Source organism: Myotis yumanensis, unplaced genomic scaffold, assembly GCF_028538775.1.
Source record: "Myotis yumanensis isolate MYYU_CA2020_CCGP unplaced genomic scaffold, mMyoYum1.0.hap1 SCAF_7, whole genome shotgun sequence".
Taxonomy (NCBI): domain Eukaryota; kingdom Metazoa; phylum Chordata; class Mammalia; order Chiroptera; family Vespertilionidae; genus Myotis; species Myotis yumanensis.
Window position 1 is genome coordinate 61025574 of NW_027223758.1, and position 22099 is coordinate 61047672.

General features: G+C 38.5%; 1 protein-coding gene and 1 non-coding gene across 6 annotated transcripts in view; one reads left to right on the forward strand and one right to left on the reverse strand.

The window, feature by feature from the left end:
- PTPRM (protein tyrosine phosphatase receptor type M) overlaps window positions 1-22099 on the forward strand; it is a 650734-nt gene that overhangs the window by 210955 nt on the left and 417680 nt on the right. The gene's annotated exons all lie outside the window — the stretch shown is intronic.
- LOC139014776 (small nucleolar RNA SNORA51) lies at window positions 6876-7008 on the reverse strand. Its single transcript, XR_011472328.1, has one exon. It is a non-coding gene; the product is annotated as a small nucleolar RNA SNORA51 (small nucleolar RNA).

Below are 22099 nucleotides of genomic sequence, written 5' to 3' on the forward strand. Positions count from 1 at the left end.
TTCCTAGGAAATCCTGGAGGCTGGTTTCAGGGGCAGACCTATGATAGTACATTCTTGGTAGTGAGTTGTCCAAAGAAATTCAGTGGTCCTAAGCTTTGGACATGGTGACTTTGGAATAATAGGAGGCAGGTGGAGTCTGAGGCAACTGGAGAACCAACCAGAATCAGTAATATCTATTCTTCAGGATCTACAGGAACAAAAGACCCCACTATGTACCTACCCCTTTCTTATCCCTTCCTGCCTTCCCTTGCCTCCAATCCCTGTTCCTCTTATCCTCAAAAACTGCCCTTTGGCAAGTTGGGATAGAGGTATAAATAGGTCCCCGAAGTGTAAGAAAACTGCATTTCCCCTGGTGGAATCATAATCTAGTAGTTAGGCTCAGTAGCACGCGTATTACAGCGCTAACCGTGGGACACAGTGCACTATGTGGACTCATTATGAATAGCCTGGGGATGCAAATTACATGAAGCGCATAGTTTCCATAAGAACATTCATTATGATTTCTAGGTAGCCTGCTTACAAATTAGTTCTTGAGCAAAGCCTGTTTGTTGCACTTGACTCATAAAGCATTAGAGGTACAGTGGAAATAGTGTGAACTAAGTGCCTTATTAGCCTGAAAGACATCTATTTAGTAATGTGTGTGTGTGTGTGTGTGTGTGTGTGTGTGTGTGTAAGAGAGAAAGACGGAGGGAGGAAGGGAGAGGTTATGATTTGAATAGACATTTGGAAGGTACTATCTCTGAAGTTTGGTGGAGGGCATCTTTTACTTTCCTTAAGGATTGCTTTTTTTCTTACTTCAGCTATACTAGTGACTTTTAACCTTTTTACAAATTATTTAATGAGGTTGTAGGTTCTTTCTGGTCCATTGTGGGCTCTTATTGCTCTCTTCTACCTCTCCTTTCCCATAAGCAGGGGCATGTCTTATCAGCTGCTTTTCTCTTTCCGGTTGAGGTACCTAGTGGCCCATTAATATTTGCATGACCAATGGTGAAGAATGATCTTTCACAGTGGGAAGTGAGCCTCTTGGACCTTCAGTTCCATGGGTTTAGTGCAGGAGAGGCCTGATCTGCCCAGGAACCTCCTGCAGCTGTTATGAAATGGTGGGCTCTTTCCCTTCTCTTAGGGAACAGAATATGATGAATTGTCATGGCCCTGTATGAAAATAAATCTCTACAAAGCAGTATGGGAGAGCTGTGTAATCTGCCCGGAATTTAAAATTTCCAGTTGCCAACTTACTACTGAGTGTTAAAAACTGAGCCTTAAGACGTTTTTTTTTTCTGTTACAGTAATACTTATTCAAAGTGAACCTGCTTATGAAGGAGAAATTGAGTCTAGATCAGTGATGGCGAACCTATGACACGCGTGTCAGAGGTGACACGTGAACTCATTTTTTGGTTGATTTTTCTTTGTTAAATGGCATTTAAATATATAAAATAAATATCAAAAATGTAAGTCTTTGTTTTACTATGGTTACAAATATTAAAAAATTTCTATATGTGACACGGCATCAGAGTTAAGTTAGGGTTTTTCAAAATGCTGACAGGCCAGCTCAAAAGGTTCGCCATCACTGGTCTAGATGGTCTAGCTCTTTGAAGAGGGAGCTTTAAGTACCACTCCACAGAGTGTGAATGGGGTGTGAGATGATAATGAGCAGCAGGAGTGCAGAGATCCATGGGAAAACTTGTCAGGCTGAAGCTGGACTAGAGCAGAGAGCAGGGTGTTTCTAAAGCTTGATGGAGCTTATTTGTAGAATGCAGCTAACAGTGTTTTAGCCTCCTCTTTCTGAGACATTATGCTGATGAATTAACCCCTGTGACTTACATGTGATTGCAGATTATGCCCATTTCAGTCAGGTTTCTCTATAAGAGGGTTTCTTATTCAATTTCCCCATAAAATAATCATATGCCAAGATCAGGTTGCCATGATTTTGCATGGGCAGGAAAGTAGAAGGGAGTAGGAGTGGGAGGAGGGGATAGAGAAAGAGAGAATGAGAAAGAAAGTGAATGTAAAGACATGTAGGGGTACACTAGGTACGCATTGGTGGGTTATGATCTCGAAAAGAAATTTTGCATAAAAACTTTGCTAAGGCCCCAGCCAGTGTTTCTCAGGGGTTGGATTGATGGCCCATACACTAAGGGGTTACAGAAATGATTCCCAATCAAGGGCACTCACCTCTGTTGCAGGTTGGTTCCTTGGCTCAATAGGGTAGTGTGCTAGAGTCTCTCTCTCTCTCTCTCTCTCTCTCTCTCCCTCTCCCTCTCCCTCTCCCTCTCCCTCTCCCTCTCCCTCTCCCTCTCCTTCTCTTCCCTCCCTCCCTTCCACTTGCTCTAAAAATTATTGGAAAAAATATCCTCTGGTGAGGATTAACAATAAAAAACAACAAAAAAACATTTTGCTGAGATTTACAAAGATCAAAAAAGATCAAAAGCTTGGTTTCAGTAGCCAGAATTAGTCATTCAGTTATGGGTTCTCCTTCCATCCCATAGTTTAAGTAGTGAGAGTCCTTTAAATGCAACATTTCTAGAGCCACAAAAGAAATAGTCAACAGTAAGAAAGAGGACTGGGCTCCAAGGAGCTTCTTATCCACATATGGGCTGTTGTTCCCTCCATTCTGCTTGGAACTTCATGAGCCCCCTTGACTGAAGACATGTGCCTTTAACTCTGCACATTTTAAAAATAAGTTTTTTATTGATGAGAGAGAGAGGGGGGGAGAGAGAGAGAGAGAGAGAGAGAGAGAGAGAAGAGAGAGAGAAAAACATTGATCAGCTGCCTCTTGCATGCCCCTTTCTGGGGATCCAACAGGTGACCCCAGCATATGCCCTGGCCAGGAATTGAATCTGAGATCGTTTGGTGCACGGGGACAACGCTCAACCGAGCCACACTGGCCAGGGCTGCACACTTTTTTCTATTATTTATTTGGTCTTTTCTGTTACTTTCTTTGTTTTCTTTCAAAATTCATATTAGGCTTATTTTTAAACTTCATGCTTATCTTAACTTTTCTCTCTCTTTCACTATCCCTCCCTCCTTCCCTCTCTGGTTAGAGGGAGTTACCATGTAGGATAATTGTTTGGCTCTGCCTTCTAGATTACTAATGTATTTTCAGCTGTATCTTTTTTCCATTTAGACCAAATATTGTGTTTTTCATTTAAAAAATATTTTTTTAATATTTTCTAAATCACCGTTTTAGTGCTACTTCCACTATTTGTTTTGTTACTGTTTCTCTTTCTTGGTGTTTGTTTTCTTCAAATGCTTAATAACTTTCGGTGTTCTCTGCATATCCTTACTGGAAGTTTGATATTACCCAATTCATAAGGCACTATTTCTCCAGAGATTGTGGGGATGGGTATAGGAGGGGTATTTCGTAGCGGCTGTGCAGATCCCTGTCCCACCAGGATATCAGCAGCCTCCTATGGCAGACTTGCTAACACCTGCCATGGGCACGCACTGTGCCAAATGGATTCTCTTTGTGGGATTCAGAGACAAACCTAGAAGAATGAATGTGCGGGAATGCAATTGAAGTGAATGCAACTGAATGGACAGAAGGGGAACCTGCACCATCTAGTTCACTAGAGAGGGATAATAAAGATGATAAAATAATAGTGATAGCCAATGAAGTCAGTTGAGACATGTATCAAGCATGGAGAAGCTTTTTCACTCCATACACTGTACCACCATGTATCTAGTTGTTCAAACGAGAAATTGAAGAGAGGTCCCAGCTTCTTCCTTCCCCTCATCCAGGCCATTAGTAGTTCCAAACTTTCTTCTTTCTAAATATCCTTCAACTCCATCTACTTTTCTCTATCTCCACTTCTACCATTGCTTGTCTCAGTTATTGATGAAATAGCTACTAAGTTATACTTTTGTTCTGTGAAGACAGAAAAATAGATTGTGGGGTAAAGTAATACATTTGGTTAGGGGCATATTTCTGTCTTACTAATAATAAATTTTCTTCATGGTGATGTCCAGTGTGTGGTTTAAATAGAAGACTAATATTTGAGAAGTGCCTTCACTTCATAGTGAAGGCAGCACATTTGGAAGAGGTTACAGTTTAAAGAATGGAATAGGTTTAATGCTTGGAGGAAAAATCAATATAGAGGAGTAAAATGAAGTTTTAGTACAAAACTATTGAAAACACTTAAATGTATGGGAGCATCTGCATTGCTACATTGTTTGAAAGTTGTCAATGTATGTTATGTTCTCTCCCTTTGAAGAAATTCTAATTTAACAGGTGATATAAGACATGTCTGAATGAGAAATTCAGTAACAACTGACTAGTGCAAAATGAGTGATAGGTACTTTTGGGTCCCAAGTTATGTTCTGTAAGATTTAATAGCTTCATCAAAACCAGAGAATTCTGTGACAAAGTAGTTTGACAATTTGCTTATTCTAGGATTTCCCAAATTTAATTCATCTGAATTAAATACAATGTTCCTCCCTCACCCCCCCAATTTAGTGGTATCCTTCAAATTTTGATAAGTGTATTTTGGTATTTTCTCAGTTAAAAAAACTTTATAATTTTCCTCTTGATGTTTCTTTGACACTGAGTTATTTTGTAGTATTTTAGTGTATTAGAAACACACAAATATTTAAGTATTTTCCAGATGTTTTATATCATTGATTACAAATTGAACTCCATTGTGGTTAGAAAACATTTTGATAATTTTGAGTCCTCTTTAAATTTATTTAAGTTTATACATAAACCAGAATATGTGCTATTTTGGCAAATGTTCTGTGTATACTTGGAAAGAAGGTGTATTTTGATGTTATTGGGTGTAGTGTCCTATTAATGTCAATTAGGTTGATTAATAATTTTTTAAAATCTTATTAGTACTGATTTTCTGTTTACTTGCTCTGTTAATTATTGAGCAAGGGGTATTGAAATTCTGATTGTAATTGTGGATTTGTTTATTTCTTCTTGTAGGACTGCCATTTTTTTTTTTTTTGCTTTATATATTTGGGAGCTCTATTTTGGGGTGTAAAAGTGTTTAAAGTTGTTTTTACTCTTGATGAATTGGCCATTTTATAATTATGAAATGGCTTGGTTTACCACTGATAATATTTTTCATACTGTGAAATCTATTTTATAGATTCTGTAGTTTTCTTTTAGTTAGTATTAGTTACATATTTTTTTCATCCTTTTACTTTCAACCTACTTATATCTTTGTATTTTAAGTACATTTATTATAGGTGGCATGTAGTTGAGACTTGCCTTTTAAAAAAATCTAATCTGGCACTCTGCTTTTTAATGGACATATATAGACCATTTACATTTGATGTAAATATTGATATGGTTAGGTTTAAATTTATCATCTTGTTGTCTGTTTTCTGTTTGTTCCATCTATTTTTGTTGTTGTTGACTTTCCTCTCTGCTTTTATTTATATTTAGTATTTTTTATTCTTCTTCTTTGATGGCTTTATTAGCTATAAGTCTAATAATATTGATACACATAATTAACATATTACAGGCTATCTTCAAGTGATAGTATACCAATTTAAGTATAGAAGAAGAATCTTCCATAGTGAACTTCCATTTCTCTAACCTCAGCCTTTTAAAAAAAATTTTTATTGATTTTAGAGAGAGAAGAAGGGTGAGGGAGAGAGAAAGAAACGTTGATGTTGAGAGAGAAACATTGATCAGTTGCCTCCTGTACACACCCTTACCCTAGAGACTGAACCAGCAACTTGGACATGTGCCCTGTCTGGGAATTGAACTGGCAAACTTTTGGTGTACTAGAAGACGCTCAACCAACTTAACCACACTAGCCAGGGCTCTATCCTCAGCATTTACTGTTATCATCATACATTTTACGTTTGCATCTTTTGTAAACTCCAGGTACATTGTTATTCCTTGTATTTTACAATTTTCTTTAAAAAAATAAATAATAGAACAAAATCTTAAATATTTACTCATACATTTACCATTTCTGGTGCTATTCATTGCTATATGTAGATTCATAGTTCCATCTGGTATTTTTTTTTCTGCCTAAAGTACTTTATTTATATGTTATAGTTTGTATTTGTAATGAGTACTTCCAGCTTTTGTATGTCTGGAAATGTCTTTATTTTCCCTTCATTATTTTTGAAAATATTTTTGCTGGGTGTGGAATTCTAGTTTGACAGTTTTTTTTCTTTCAGTATTTTAAATATGGTGCTCTACTTTCTTCTTTCTTGTCCTGTATTTGATGGGAAGTCAGCTTTCATATTTATCTTTAGTCCTCTATAAGTATTGCCTCTTTTTTGCCTATGGCTGCCTTTAAGATTTTTCTGCTCATCACCAGCTTGATGCAATTTGATTATGATGGACCTTGACATGGTTTTCTTTATTTATTTCCAGATTTCTTATGCTTGAGGTTCATGAGCTTCTTGGATCTGTCAGTTTATAGTTTTCATCAAGTTTGAAAACTTTTGCTTTTATTTCTTGAAATAATTTTTCTGTCTGCCCTCTTTTTCTTCTCCTTTGGGGACTCCAGTTACATATTTATTATATCTCTTGAAGTTGTTCCACACATCATTGGTACTCCGTTAATTTAAAAAATATTACGTTCTGTGTTTCATTTTGGATAATGTCTATTGTTATGTTTTCAAGTTCATTGATCTTTTATTCTGCAATGTTGAAACTGTAATTATTCCAATCTAGTGTAATTTTCTTCTCACACATTGTGGGTTTTAGCTCTAAAATTTCTATTTGCTTTTTAAAATGTCATTCATGTCTCTACTTAACCTTTTGCACATATATAGTTATAATAACTATTTGAATGTCTTTGTCAACTAGCTCCAATATCTATGTAAGTTCTGGCTTTATATCAATTGATTGATTTATCTCCATATTATGGATCCTATTTTCCTATTTGTTTGCATGGTTGGTAACTCCCCCAACATGTTCCCCCATTCACTGTATAGATCAGGCAAAGGGCCAGGGCTGAGGAATATATGGGGTGGGTTTACTCTGCCTCCTTTTTTCTGTACAGTTAATGTAAGAATGCAGCCTTTGGTAAGCTCTGGGAGACCACATGGTAACATTTGATCAGATGTCAGACATGTTGAAATTTATATTGTTGGGTATTCCTGTAAATTCTTCAGCTTTGTTATTATGGGATGTGTTATTTGGAAACAAGTTGATTCTTTTTCATCTTGCTGTTAAGATTTGTTAGGCAGAACTGGAGCTGTATGCAGTCCAGGATTATTTATTCCCCACCGGTGAGGCCAGATTCTCCTAGGTCCTCACAGTACTCTGTGCACTGAGAGTTTTTTTCAGAATGGCTGGTGGGAACATGCACTGTTCCTGCCCCATGTGGACATTGTCGTCTCTAATCCTCTTGGGTAAATCTTTTTCCAGATGTAGGTAGTTTTCCTACATGCTTGTGCTGAGGGGTACTAAGCTCTGTGGATCTCCAGAGCTTTCCCTCTGTGCAGCTGACTTTTTGCCAATACCCTCTCCTACAAACTTGGCTTCTCTAAACTTTCTCTGCTTAGTCCCTTCAACCCAGGGAACCTGCGGGGCTCTGCCTGAATTCTCCCTACTTGTTCACAGCCTGGAGACTCTCTCAAGGAGTAATCTGGGGGAATTTTAGGGCTCACCTCATTTGTTTCCCATCTTTCAAGGATCGTTGTTCTTCAGTTCCTGGAATCCAGTTTCTTCCAAACTGTTATTTTGTATGTTTTGTCTGATTTTTATCTGTTTCACATGAAATGGTGAATCTGGCTGCCATCACTCACCCCATCGTTGTGCAAGCGGAGTTTCCTCTGCAGTGTTTTTCAGATTTTGAACATGGAGCCCCTTTTCCAAAGAGTGTCTAATTGAACTAGTATTGGCTTTGGAAAATGCCAACGTAATAAAAGAGAAAGTTGTCTTCTGTTAAGGAATATTTCTCTTATGTGTTAGTTCTTAGAAGCTTGAGTCTCAGAGTTGGCATGGCATAGAGATCTCCCAATCTCATTGTCTTCAAACCAGAAGAATTTTTAAAACTGTAATGTACTCCTCTCATGCAGTTATAATCTGACATGCAAAGTTTCCCATAATAAGTTGCAATATGTATAAAGAATGTAATTTCCAATAAATGATAGATATTGATATTATGACATGTTATAATTATTCTCTTTATCATCTGAAATCTAAATACCATAGTAACTTGAGGCCCATATTGTTCATTTTAAATCATGAGGAAATTCTTCTTTAACATTTAGAAATTTTACATTATTTCTCTTTCTTCTTGATGTCATATTTTCATTCCACTTTCCCCACTGAATTTATTTCTGATGTTATGTGCTTGCTTCTTTGACACATTTATGAATCACCCTAGCTCATCTATATCAAAAATAAACATATAAATTAATTCCATGCTTTAAAAAACTTCTCATGATCATAAAAATTCTGTTTGAAAATAAAATTCATTTTGATTGACTTAGCATTATAATTCTCAGTAGCACGCAGTTGATCCAAACAGCAAAAATATATAAAACACAGATAAATCATAATTCAGCATAGATCCTTGCTGGGTAGCCAAGTTGATTGAAACATCATCCCAGTACACCAAGGTTGTGGGTTTGGTCCCCAGTCAGGGCACATACAAGAATCAACCAATGAATGCATATACAAATCAATGTCTCTCACTTTCTCTCTCTCTAAAAGTAATAAAAAAAAATCCTATTTCAGCATAATAATTGAAATTTTATTTGAAATGCATCTCCTTGAGAAGAAAAGGTATTTTATTTTTTCTAGTTAGTCTATTTACCTGTGGATGATAATTATGCATCTCTAGAATAAGGCCAGATAAATAGGTCATATTGAAAATCCAAGGTAATTATATTAGGTAAACACATAGTGGTAACACCTGAAATATTTCTGGATTGTGTAAGTTTATATAAATATAATGACATCTGACTTCTGTACTTAATTTATTTGAAGTTTTATAAATTTCAGAGACAACTGAACTTTTTGCATGGAGGTGGATGACCAACAGAGCATTAGGTACTAGTTAGGGCTATTTTTGTACTACCTCTGCTAATTTTTAATAATTGACAGTTGACTACTATCTGAGGCTAAACTTGCACAATGGTGAAAATATAACATATGGTTTTTATTATAACAAAAGTATTTTTAACTTTGTGAAGGATTTTAAATGATTGATTCAATTTATGAAATTGTTTCCCTACTGTTTTTCTATCTACTCTGTGAAACAATACATACCTGTTAAGGGATATACTTTGGCTATTCTGTTGTCCTGTAGCAGGATGATGGATAGAAACATCTCTGGTAGGATAATTGGGGTCACATTGTAAAATTGGACTTGTCCTTGCACCATGCAATGCTCAGAAGTCTTGGAATTTGGGCTCAGGTCCAGGGCAGCCTGTCATGCGCTCCTCTGAGCAGTGTTAATCACACTGCTGGTCTTCACTTAGAATGAGTTTCCAGGAAGCCAGTAGGGACTAAGGCTACTGATCTCTCTATCTGAGCACTGTAAGGATGAAAAAGGCTTCATGCCAGAAAGGAATGCTCTGCCAGGCACATGGTCTGTGCAGAAACTGGTGTCTGTCCTCTTAACCTCATGCTGCCTAGTCAAATTGGCTGGGGGATTTTACGAGTTATTCATTCTTCCCCTGGAGCGAAACCAGTTTGCTTTTATCTTGGCCAACACCCTCTTTGGAGGGAGCTTTTAACTAAAGTTGTCAAGGAAAGATGTAACTTAATTCCTAGGGAATATGATATCATGGAACAACACTGTTTCTTCTAAACTAACTTAGATATTTTTTAAGGGACTTGGTGAAAAGTAGCTGAAAGAGTAAAGAAAGCATTATTAATTGGCTAGATCTGCATATTATTGCATCTGGATGAGAGCTTTAAAATTCACCCAAGCACCTTCACTTCTTTAACTTCATTCAATTATTCAAGAGCAGTTTTGACTCTATTCTAAGATAAAATTCTTTGTGTCTCATCCTTTCGGCACGGAATGACATCTTAGTCCCTAAGACACCTAATTAAAACTCTTACATATCTTCTCTTGGCCCTCTGGACTCTGGGCCCTATTCATCTTTTTATTTACCACAGAACCTGACACATGGTGGATTCTGGGAGAGAATGAATAAAGAATTGTCCTAAGCACATCTGAAATCGTGCTTATACTTACTAGCTGTGATATCTTGGGGGCAGTTACCTTCATCTCTGGTCTAGGTTTCTGCACCCCAAAATGGAAATAATCATAAACTCTACATACAGAATTTTGGTCAAAATTAAATGTCTATGAAGTACTTACTTGATGCCTGTGCCCATGAATGCTTAAATAGCTGCTGTTCTTATTGCTATGGGTGGAGTGAATGCAGGAATCCACACATGTGTCCTTACTGGCATCCCTGCTGGAGATGTGAGCAGACCTCCTGCTCACAGGGGATTCATGTGCCAATAGAGCAGTGGTTCTCAACCTTCTGGCCCTTTAAATACAGTTCCTCATATTGTGACCCAACCATAAAATTATTTTCATTGCTACCTCATAACTGTAATGTTGCTACTGTTATGAATCGTAATGTAAATATCTGATATGCAGGATGGTCTTAGGCGACCCCTGTGAAAGGGTCGTTCGACCGCCAAAGGGGTCGTGACCCACCAGGTTGAGAACCGCTGCAATAGGGAGACACGCAGAAACTCGTGGAAAAAGTACAGCAGGGTGAAGGCTTCTATTAGGAACCCAAGAAGACTCAGGAGCGAAGGGTTTCATTTATTTAAAGGCTAGGATTGAGGAAGTGTTACAGGAGAGATAAGGCCTGGGTACTTTTACATTCCATTTGAGAAAGGAATGCAGTTTTCTAGACAGTCAGTACGGTACAGTAGAGGAAATATGTCTGAGGGATTTCAAGTGTGTTAGTACTTCCAGGGTGTGACATCGAGAAGGGAGAGAGGTTGTGAAGTGCTGGGAGATGGGATTAGAGAGGCAGTGAAAGGTTCTGTAAAGTAGAGGGTCATGGTCAGATATTAATTTGTGTAAAACTCATACCAGATGAATCTCCATCTCTGCTGACCAAGTACATTGCTAATTTATACTTCACCACTGTCCCTTAAAGTACAGTGAGGCTGTGCAGGGCCTTGTTGGAAGAGAAATGGTGGGTCTCCTATAGGACCCTTTGGTATGCTCCTCTGCCCCCCTAAACCCACCAGGTTTGCCACATCCACACACATCCAGACGATGTGCTGCATGGTCGCAGGAAGTGTTCTCCTCTGGTTAGACCTCTCCTTGGAGCCTGAGGCCCGCAACGCAGTGTGTCTCCAGGTGTCCTCTGTGTGCCTCCTTCCCTCTCTCTGGGTGAGCTCCCTGCTGCTCTGCCAGAGCCAGGCTGGTGCACCCCTGCTGGGATAGTATTGAAAGACTGGATTTAGGCTGCCTCAGCCCACTCCTGCCAGCCAGTATCACCAACTCAATCAAAGGGGGTTATCTTAGAATACAGACTCTCTGCTTCTTCGAACAGTGACCGATAAAGCTACTTACTCTGCACAGTTGAACCTGCTTTGCTCTTATTTTTGTGTGATTCCTGAGGAAAGAACACTTAGAATCTGTCTGCGACAGACACTGATACTCTATGTAGAGGAAATTATGATGACAAGGTCCCCAGGTTTCCTGCTGGAAAGTCACCCCGTCAAGGTATCCCCCAGGTCCGAGAGTTCCTTCCCTGGGGAGCCCTGCCACCTCTGTGCACTTTCCCTCCGAGACTCCATGTTGCCAGGCTGCTGATCCTCTGGGCACAGCCACCATCACTGACTTCTGTCATGAGAGCCACTGTGGCCTGTGGGAAGGGCGAGTGATTTCCCTTTGGTTACTCCATCTCAAGTGCCCTCAGGCCCTTCCCACTGATTCTTGGCAGAGAGATTCATTTCCAACCTGACTTTGCCAGAGTTCAGCTGCAGAGGAGGGAAGTGCATGGGAATCAAGCAGCTGGTTAGGACCTACTCAAGGGACTCCTGCTGGCTCCAGCCTAACCCCAGGTGCAGGGCCCAGCTTCCCTCCCATGGCAGGAGCCCTCCACAAGGCAGCCTCTCTCCTCCCGGTCCATATCAAGGGGACTGTTGACTCTAGAAAGGAGAAATTCTACCTCCACGTTTTGTACTAGGACTGATCTTAGAATAAACAGTGGGCAGAAAATACAATGGGAAAGGCTCTCCCCACCCTGGTACCTCGGTCTACTAGCGTCATGGCTCCAGCAATGCAATTCCATAATGTCCCAGCGTGGACACAGTTCCCACAGTCAGGGTTCTTTGAAGTTAAACAATACCTGTGAGGTATATGAAAAGTCAGTACAAGGGGGGCTGTGCCGAGCAGGAACAGTTCCTTTTCACACTGTCTCCATTATAATTTAGAAAATGCCGTGTGAAACACAAAGAAGGCCTGCGTGTTACCCAGCAGGTTAATGTGTTAAATCAGCCTGTGTGAGTGGTGATATAAAGTAGCCCTTTTCTTATTTATGGGAAAAATGGATAGGCACATTTTAGAGTATTGCCATTTTGTAAATATATTAGCTTGAGATGTGATTCCACTTACATTTTCTTCATCAGGTAACTTATTTCATTTATATTTATTAATGTCACCCTGACTGTGATCTGTACTTTTAAACTATATTTTCCCTTTCGACAAACCTCAGTCCTATTTTGTCCCTACTCGGTTTCCTTGCGAGCGCATGTATCCAGAGCTGTTAAGGTGAACTCAAAAATATTTCATGTGCTTCACAATGCCTGGCCTGGGCTATAATGTAGAAACAGTATTTTCTCCCATTTAGACTGATTTAACAATAATCTCCAGCTACAATATTTTAATTTCTAGTGACCAAAAAAAGCAACATCAGTAATAGAATTAATCAAGTTGTTTTGACTTGAAAGTTTCAGTTCTGAATGGTTCTTTATAAACTATATACTTATAGAGTTATATTTGTAATTTTGACAATAGTCAAATAATGTTGCATATGAAATAAAGGTATCCATGACTAAATGTTTATAGGTGGGTTTAAGTCACTCAACCTCTTGGTTTGATATGGCTGAGAGTGATAGAAACGCTCTGGACCACCTGTCTGTTGGCAAGGATGCTGTTTTTCTAGACTGAATGAGAAGTCGGAAAGACTGCAGTGAAAGGATTTATTACAGCCTAATGGAGAAACAGTGTTTTAGAAGCCATGCAGGAAAACTGGATTGCGGAACCAGCCCTGCTCGTACTGCACTTGGTATAAAACCTGTGCTAATTCTACATTGTGTTCAAGATGACACTCTTTTTACGTACAAGACAACAACAGAAGCATGTTTTATTTCCAGGAAAATACTACTATATTCTACTTTAGTTAATCAAGGTATTTGTATTCCAGAGATAGATGGTTAAAACTAGATTGTTAATGTAAAGTGGCATTTTCATATCATAGGTTGGTGGATACGTAGAATAGCAATTGAAAAATTATATGTATAAGTAATCAAAACACATGTTTGTGTTACGTTATTGGAATTTTAACATCAGGACTAAGATACTAAAGGTATCTTAAGTGAATGTGGCATGTAACTCTGATTATCATAAAGGATCTGCAAGATCAGTTGCAAGCTCTCTAGCAGATGTGACTATGGGTCTCATGAAGTAGAATTCTTTCATTCGGGTATAGAAAAGAAGAATAAAACTTCCATGTGTTACTTACAAAGTTTTTCTATTTTTAGTGGAAACTAGACTGCCTAACCAGGGCCCTTTCCACCTTGAAAGTTTGCATTTTTCTTCTTTTCTTTCTATATATTTATTTATTTACTTACATAGCTGTCCACTTTTTCCCTTTCAGTTGGTGTTGATCATTTTAATAATTGAATATTGATTATCTTCATTTTTATGTTTAGGTGGTGATAAAATTATTTAACAAATGTTGCCTTATGCTTCATAGAGTGAATGTTCTCGTTTACTTGAACCTAAATGGAATGCCTCTTTTCTTTTGACTGTTGTGAGTTGAATCTCATGAATATAGTTCAAAACACTTTATTGTTTTATTAAATTTAATGTAATAGGATGTGGCAAATGTTGTGTTTTGCCCCCAATATCCATTCCGCTCCCTTTCAGTAATAAAACCCACATTTCCTTTGGGCCCCATCCTTCTTGTTGAGATCATGTGCTTCAAGTGGGGCTCCATTCCAGTGGCAAGAGTAGGACATGTCCCACAGGGATGCCCAGAACTTCAGCTTCCTCAACCATAAAGATTAGTTCAGAGGCAGTAATCTGACTTCAATATTGCAAGTCTGTGTAGTCTCAGATCCCTGGCCATCATTACTTATTTAGAAACACAGATCATCCAGTAAGAGTGCATCATGAGATTTATGTCAGGATACAGTCCCATTGCTGCTGCCAGTTTTCCTGGCTGAGAAGAAGGCAGCCATTGGAGGGCAGTGCTGATGGATGGAGATATTTGAGTGGAGGTATCGCATCGTTTGAGGCCTGCTTTTCACTCTGCATCTGAGGGCATTTCTATCCCTGAATCTGTTAGTTACATGAGCCCATATATTTCCCTTTAGGATTAGCCTAGTTTGATTTGAGTTTTCTGTCACCATGAAACAGAATAGACTCTGCACTTTGTTTGTTTATAGGGTAGGTTGTGGAGTTTACTTTGAATCTCTCATTTCACTCATATATGGAATCTAATGAACAAAATAAACTGATGAACAAAATAGATCTACAGACAAAGAAGCATGGAACAGACTGAAGACTTTCAGAGGGAAGGTAGGGGTGAGGAAGTGGAGGAGAGAGATTAACTGAGGAATTTTTATGCATATATGCATGGCCCATGGGCACAGACAACAGTGTGGTAAAAGCCTGGGAGGGTTAGGTGCAGGGTGGAGGGGATCAATGGGAAAAAAACAAGGGGGGGGGTGACATTTGTAATACTTTCAATAATAAAGATACATTTTAAAAACTAATAAAATAAATTTAAAAAAGAAAAACTTAAGTATAGTAATAGGAATTATAAGGAATTCATTTGAATGTATTTTGTGAAGTTCCAGACTAGCATTTAGGTAGACTTGTAATATCAGGTGGGGAGAATTCAAGTTTTTTGGAAGTTATAGACAATCACAACCTTCAATGTTACCGTAGTTAGTTTTGAGGAAAATACATACTCCTTTCATTTTCAACAAGGGCTGGATTTCAGTTGTCAGCTATTGATTATCTATACTGGAAAGTGGAACAATGGTCTTAAATGCTGTCAAAGGATATTTATATTTTACTTTGAAATAAAACCCTTGAGGAGCAATCTACCTTTCTTATGTCAGTCTTAAACCAACAAAAGATATATTTGTTTCCCAAACATTTCAATTAACGGTCCAGCAGGATCACTGACTGAGAGAGGAAAGCTTCCTCTAGTTTTAAATTTTGTTCTAGATAAATTACAAGGGAAAAAAATTGTGATTATTAAGAAATAAATTAAATTACTTATCAGAAGACACATATCCACATATGGTCATTAGGCAGCTTCCTTTGATCTTTCAAATCTTGAGGCTCTTGGGGAGGATGCCTGGGGGCAGAGAGAATCACTAGGTAAGTCTAACTCTAGAAGTTCACAGGGAAAGTAATCCAGATTACCTTTTTGTCAGGGTCTGCCACTGGCAATGTGTCCATTACTGTCAGGCAGGATTCAGCTTCTTATTCAGACTTCAAAGCTTGCTATGGCAAGAAACTGACAAATGGTCAGAAATGTGCCTTTAGTGATGTGCCTCTGTGATGGTGTGTTTTGTTCAAAGGATAAATTGGCTTTAGATAGCGGGAAAACCATTAGAAGCATATGGTGCAGCAGTTGGCTGCAGACTTTGTTTGTTTTGTTGGAATTCCAGAAGCTGCTACTATTTGGCTTTGACATGCCCTTGAAAATCCAAGATGCTTTGGTCAGTGCGTTTATTGTATTAAACTTAATATAAATTTTATTGGGATCTTTGTTATATAAGACAGGCTTTCTTTACATTTCAAATTGATCTGATATGAAAGGACAGGATGCAATTTGTAAAGTACCACAATGAAAGTAATTAGAGAAGCTACATGCAGAAATCAGGCTCATTACTTTATAGCCACATGGCATTATATTTAGTTCCTTGAGCCGAATTCTTCCATATAGAAGGCATTTCTGTCATCACTGAAGCTCCTGGCAAGTTGTAAGTGATCACAATAATAACCAAAATTACGTAATTCAGAAGAGATATGGGGGCTATTCTGGAGCTTCTCTTCTGCTTAGTGCTTCATTACAAGAACTAAACAGTTGTATTTCTAACTTTAGGTCAGACAGGTTAGGGCATTTGGGGCTCAAATCATTGTCTAATGAAAGGCATGGTCAGCACTTGATGATTCAGAGAGCAATTTTCAGATTACCCAGCACCAGAGTTGCTTAAAATACTCTGGCTTTAGTATAATCATGAAAATAGCTAGTTGCCTAGAAAGGGAAGTGACTTCATGCTGTTGATGCTATGAATGGCCTTTTCTGGGTGATTTGAGAATTCTGTAGGATGTCAAATTAAACTCTAGGTTCAGAAAATTCGTAAATGAGCTCCCCTTGGCTTAGAAGTAGGAGTTGGGAAAAGAACAGCACCAAAAATGAAATGTAGTTAACTTACACTTTGAAATTCTTATCCTTTGGGCATAGTAAAACCAGACATGTACACTGTTTTTTGTTTTGTTTTGTTTTACTACCCTAGGTTAATTTAAACTGTTTCTGATGTCATCAGAGTATATACTGTTTAAGCTTTCTAGAATCAAGTCACACAGTTCATAAATGGGAAACATGAGATTGGAACCTGGATTTTTAGATTCCAGGGCTCAAGATTTTGACTGTTAAATGTTCTGGTCTCTTAAAAACAAAAATAAAACAATAACAATGAAAAACCCTAATGTGATTCTTTTTAAAAAAATATATTTTATTGATTTTTTACAGAGAGGAAGGGAGAGAGATGAGAGTTAGAAACATCAATAAGAAACATTGAACAGCTGCCTCCTGCACACCTCCTACTGGAGATGTGCCCGCAACCAAGGTACATGTTCTTGACCAGAATCGAACCCGGGACCCTTCAGTCCGCAGGCCAACGCTCTACCCACTGAGCCAAACTGGTCACGGCCCCTAATGTGATTCTTATTTCAACTGGCTTTCTCTCGTTCTGAGTGTCTTCATTGTTCTGACAGTTCTGCTGTTACTGAGCATCAACGAAAGATAGAACACATGGTCTTTTTGGTTCATTTGTTTACAATGTTAAATCAAGGAAGAATTATTTATATCACCGTGCCATGAAGAAAATAATTACCTCTTTTCCATAGGAATCAAAGATAACTGGGCATGCTTTTGATTGTTTTTTCTATATTTTCTATAACTAGTAAGAACATTTTTTTCTCTAGGATGTTAGGATATTATTTGTAGCAACCAATACCCTCTGTTGCACCCTCATGCTTCATTCTGAGATTGTGGGTCTCCCCCATGCGTCTGTGGTCTGCAGCAATAACCTGTATACAGTGTGATTATTACCCTTACAAAGTTATAGTTCGTTTTTGTGTCCTTGCCCCACAATGCATTGGAAGGCTAGAGCCATGCTTTATTGAGCCTTTCTTATTTGCCCAGCAAAGTGGCTACTCCTGAAAGGCACTCACTGAATGCTTACTGACTGACTCTGCCTGCTATTCCCTGTCAGAAAGCATTGCTTTGCCCTCCTTGTTTTTGGAACTCCACTCAGCTATTTCTGAGTAGTTGCTGCCTGCTCCTAAGTCTAATCTCTAATCTTCTTGGGGTTTCTGGACCGGTATCTGATGTTGGCCCCTCTTCCAAATACTTTTCTTTTTCCTTATTTCTACTATATTTTATCTGACCTCTGGGATTTTCTGGATAACCTACCTCTATTTAATCTTTCTACCTATTTCAGATTATCACTTTATTTTCAATGACAGAACAACCACGCAGGTCTAAACTATGAATCTTTGGAAGTCCCCATAGAATTTCATTTGACACTAGTTATCCTGTAGTTGCTTCTTTACTGACAGGGTGCTACTTTGCATTGGACATAGAAGGGTGCCCTAGTCCACTTGCGTGGTTGTAGTAGTTTACAAAATTCAAATCTAACAACAATAAAAGAGAACTTATTGCCTTGAGTAGTTTATAGGGGTTGGTGGAGTATGGCTTTAGGCACTGCTGGACCAGGTTCTGCCAACCAGACTATGTCTCCTTTTCTGTAGCTCAGCTTCTCCCTATGCTGTGGCTTCATTCTCAGGCAAGTTTCTCCCTACTGCATGAGCGGTAACCAGTGACATCCTCACGTTTAGCTCTCTACAACTCAGGATTGAAAAGGAAGCGGGACCTCCTTTCTCCCTTTCAGTATCCATATTACACATTTTGTGGAGAGGATCATGTACCCAAGTCTAAATGATGCACTCACGGTTAGTTACCTTTAGGGGATGGAGAACTCCCATTAGCCAGCCTGAGGCATCTGTTCACCTTGATTGTTGGACTGGCCCAGACTCAGTGCAGGTGGAGAGTCCCTTCAAAGGGGGCGACGCTGGGAAAACGCAAGTGTCCTGTGTCACGGGAGAGAGAGAGTGGCTACTCACATATAGAGAGTTAGTTCAAGAGAGAAATGGGCAAAGCAAATAAAGGGAAAAGCTTCGTATCACAGGTCCATAAGGTTAATGACTTACTGAGTCTGAATTTGCACCCAAATACAGTACTTTTCAAAATATGTAGGCACAAGTTTGCTTCATAGCCATATTGTATTTACCTTCTTTTGTGTGAGTTTCCTCCTTCCATTCCCTCCCCATTCGGCAACATGCCCAGCCTATAGGAGGCATTACATAATGATCTGCTGGAGTAAACTGGAACCAGAGTATCAAGGTCTATATTTGCATCCCTACCCAAATAAGTAGAATATTTCAGAGAAAGACTGGCCTGGCATCTTGGAGAGATTTGCTCTTTCTGTATCAGAAGCAACAGTGTGAAAATGCTTTATTTAGTTTAATTATGCAGGTCATCTTGCTACTGATAAACCTTACTCATGCAATAATAGCCAAACTACCATATTTCCCACGGAAAAGAGATGTGGTTTGCTATTGTCTAATGTCTTTATTTACATTAAGTTCTGAATTACAAGGAATTGCTTACAAATAAAATTTGCTTTCGAATGTTACCACTTTACACCATAAGAATAAACCTACTGTTTCTAAAATGAAATATTTTCATTTTCTTTTAAAACTGTGGTAGTTTTATTATGTGAAGTAGCACATTAACTTCTGGAAGTTAAATAGCTTTCATTGTAAATGTGGTAATTTCCTTATAAATAAACTATCAAGTATGATTCAGCCCTGATTCTGGTTTAGAAATTTGGAAGTTCTTTTCCTCCCCAGTGCCACAGGGGAGCATATGGCTGATTCACTTGATCTAAGATGGCATCTGCATTATTAATATTTACAATTTTTATGGGCTATATTGCACCCAGAATGATTCTGACTTTCCCCTCGTACCTGTGAAATGAATTTTCCTCCAGTGGCTGACTGTTATGTTTTGCCCATTTCATATTGGGTGAAAACCATATGTCTAGGGTTGCATGCAGAAAGTCTCAGAGATTGCAGTGGGGATAGAGTGCTTCAGGTTATCAAGAAAGTGCTCCTCTCACGGAGAAGTCTGCTGTGTGTTTTAATGAAATTCTCTCCATGCTTCCCCATGTACCCCATGCTCACTTTATTAAGCAAAGAGAATAAATCCTAGATTTGTTTGTTTTAGACATAAGTAGTTGAAATATTCAGATCCAGTAGATCTCTAAAAAATATCCATAACTCTAGCTCCTATTCTTGAGTAGGGAATCAAAGTCGATGCTGTCTGATCCATTCTTCTGGGCATGCTGGTACCAACTACAAGGTGGTTTTTTGAGCTTTCAGTCTTTCTCAGCTTAAATGAATCAAATTGAGTTGTCTGTTAACATGTTTCGTTGTGACTATGATATGGAGGCTTTTTTGAAACACCTTAAAAAATGAGGTGCCAGTGAAAACTGTGGGGAAATAACTTAAAAGAACAGACTAACCACGCTGCTGAAATCGGCATTGAGTTGTGTCTTTTACTCAGAGAAAAATGTGATAGTGAAAGGTGACAGATTCAAGAGAGAAACTTCCAGTATAAATCACAGAACTATCTTTAGGAATGCATGGTGTGAAAAATACTACTGACATTAATATTTATTTTAATAATAATAATGGTTTGCTAAGCCTTATTGAGGTTTTGCAGAATACAGTCGAAAGCACTCTCCTAAATATTTTCAAGTGTTTCATTTGTATCCTCACAACGACCTGTGGCATAGGGAGTAAAATTATCCCCATTTGACAAATAGTGAAATGGATGCACATGTTGAATAACTTGCCCAAGGACTAACAGCCAAGGTTTGCACCCAGGTCATCTTCATATATAGATAATTCACATACCCTTGCATCATCTTGAGTAAGAACTTGCATTATATATTGATGTTTATAATAAGTTAGCCCCCAGGTACATTTTAAATTGTATGTAATATGGGAGAAAATGAAATGGGAACTTCAGCGGTTTGTTCTTGAGCAGTTAAATGAGAGTGTGGCATTCCATTTCCAGTTAGCTTGCTTGGAGCCATTGTTCACTTAGAACCACTAGACAATCTGGAAGGGTCAAGGGCTATCGTTTCAAAGCAATGCAATTTGTGAGACAGCAAGTATTTGTAGTTGTAATATCCCAGTCAGAAGGCAGCCCCAAAAAAGAGATGAGCTCCCCCTTTGGTGAAAATATTCTCCTTCAGGCATTTACTGAATCAAAAGTGCCATCTGAGAAGCTGAAAAGAGAACTGGATCTTATGCAAGACCCTGAAGTTTTGGAATCCAGATCCTGCCAAGGAAGAGGAGCCCTGATAAACAACTAAGCTCCCCATTAGGATCCCCAAGGTTACACAGAAGGAATAGTAGTGAATCTGAAAGAGACCAGTTCTCACAGTGATTTAATAAAGCAATCTCTTCCTAACCCATTCATCTTCCAGAAGCAAAAGTAAATTCTCTCTGGAGGAAAGTAACATAAATTGCAGCCTCAAATTTTCTCTGTAATTTGTCATTTACAGTGTTATGCAATTAAAAATAACCAGGTACTCCAAAGCACAGGATTTAACTAAAAATCAACAGGACAAAAAACATAACAATATTAACCCTTTGGTGACCCAGATATTGGATCATTTTAACTTTAATATAGCATTAATCAAAAACTTTAATATAACTGGAAGTTCAGAAGGAAAAAAGGATGGAAAACACAAGACATAAGAAACGGAAGGTCTAACTTCCAGAATTGGAGTCGCATAAGGAAAGAAAGATAGGTAAAGGGGCAGAAGTAATATTTAAAGAGAAAGTGACAAAAGCTTGTCCAAAATTAACAGCTTCAAACTACAAGTCTGAAGAAGATTTATGAACCTAAGCATAATAAATGCAAGGAAAATTTAAGTACACTGTAGTCAAACTGCCTAAAACAAGATACAAGAAAGTCCTAAAAGCAGCCATGAAGGACAGGCATTCCACCTTCAAAGGAGCAATAATAATATGGACAGTTGCCTCCCAACAGAAATGGCAGAAGCTAAAAGCCTTTGGATTGACATCTCTGAGAAACAAAGTTATTTGTATACCAAAAAAGAAAAGGCTGAGGAAATTAATTACCATATAATTGCACTAAAGGAATGGTAAAAGGAGTGCTTTAGCCCTAGCTGGTTTGGCTCGGTGGATAGAGCGTCAGCCTGTGGACTGAAGGGTCACTGGTTCGATTCTGGTCGAGGGCACGTACCTTGGTTGCAGGCACATCCCCAGTAGGATGTGTGCAGGAGGCAGCTGATCGATGTTTCTTTCTCATTGGTGTTTCTAACTCTCTATCACTCTCCCTTCCTCTCTGTAAAAAAATCAATAAAATATATTTCAAAAAAAGAGTGCTTCAGGCAAAATGAAAATGATCCTCGATCATTTTGATGAAGGTCAAGAAGCAATGGGGAGTTAGCAGCAAGGGTAGATCTAAATGAAAACTGACTGTGAGAAACGAAAGAAGTAGTAGCTTTTGGGGTCTCACCTGGACATTTTCAATACATGACAGCAGTAGCACATACATCAGG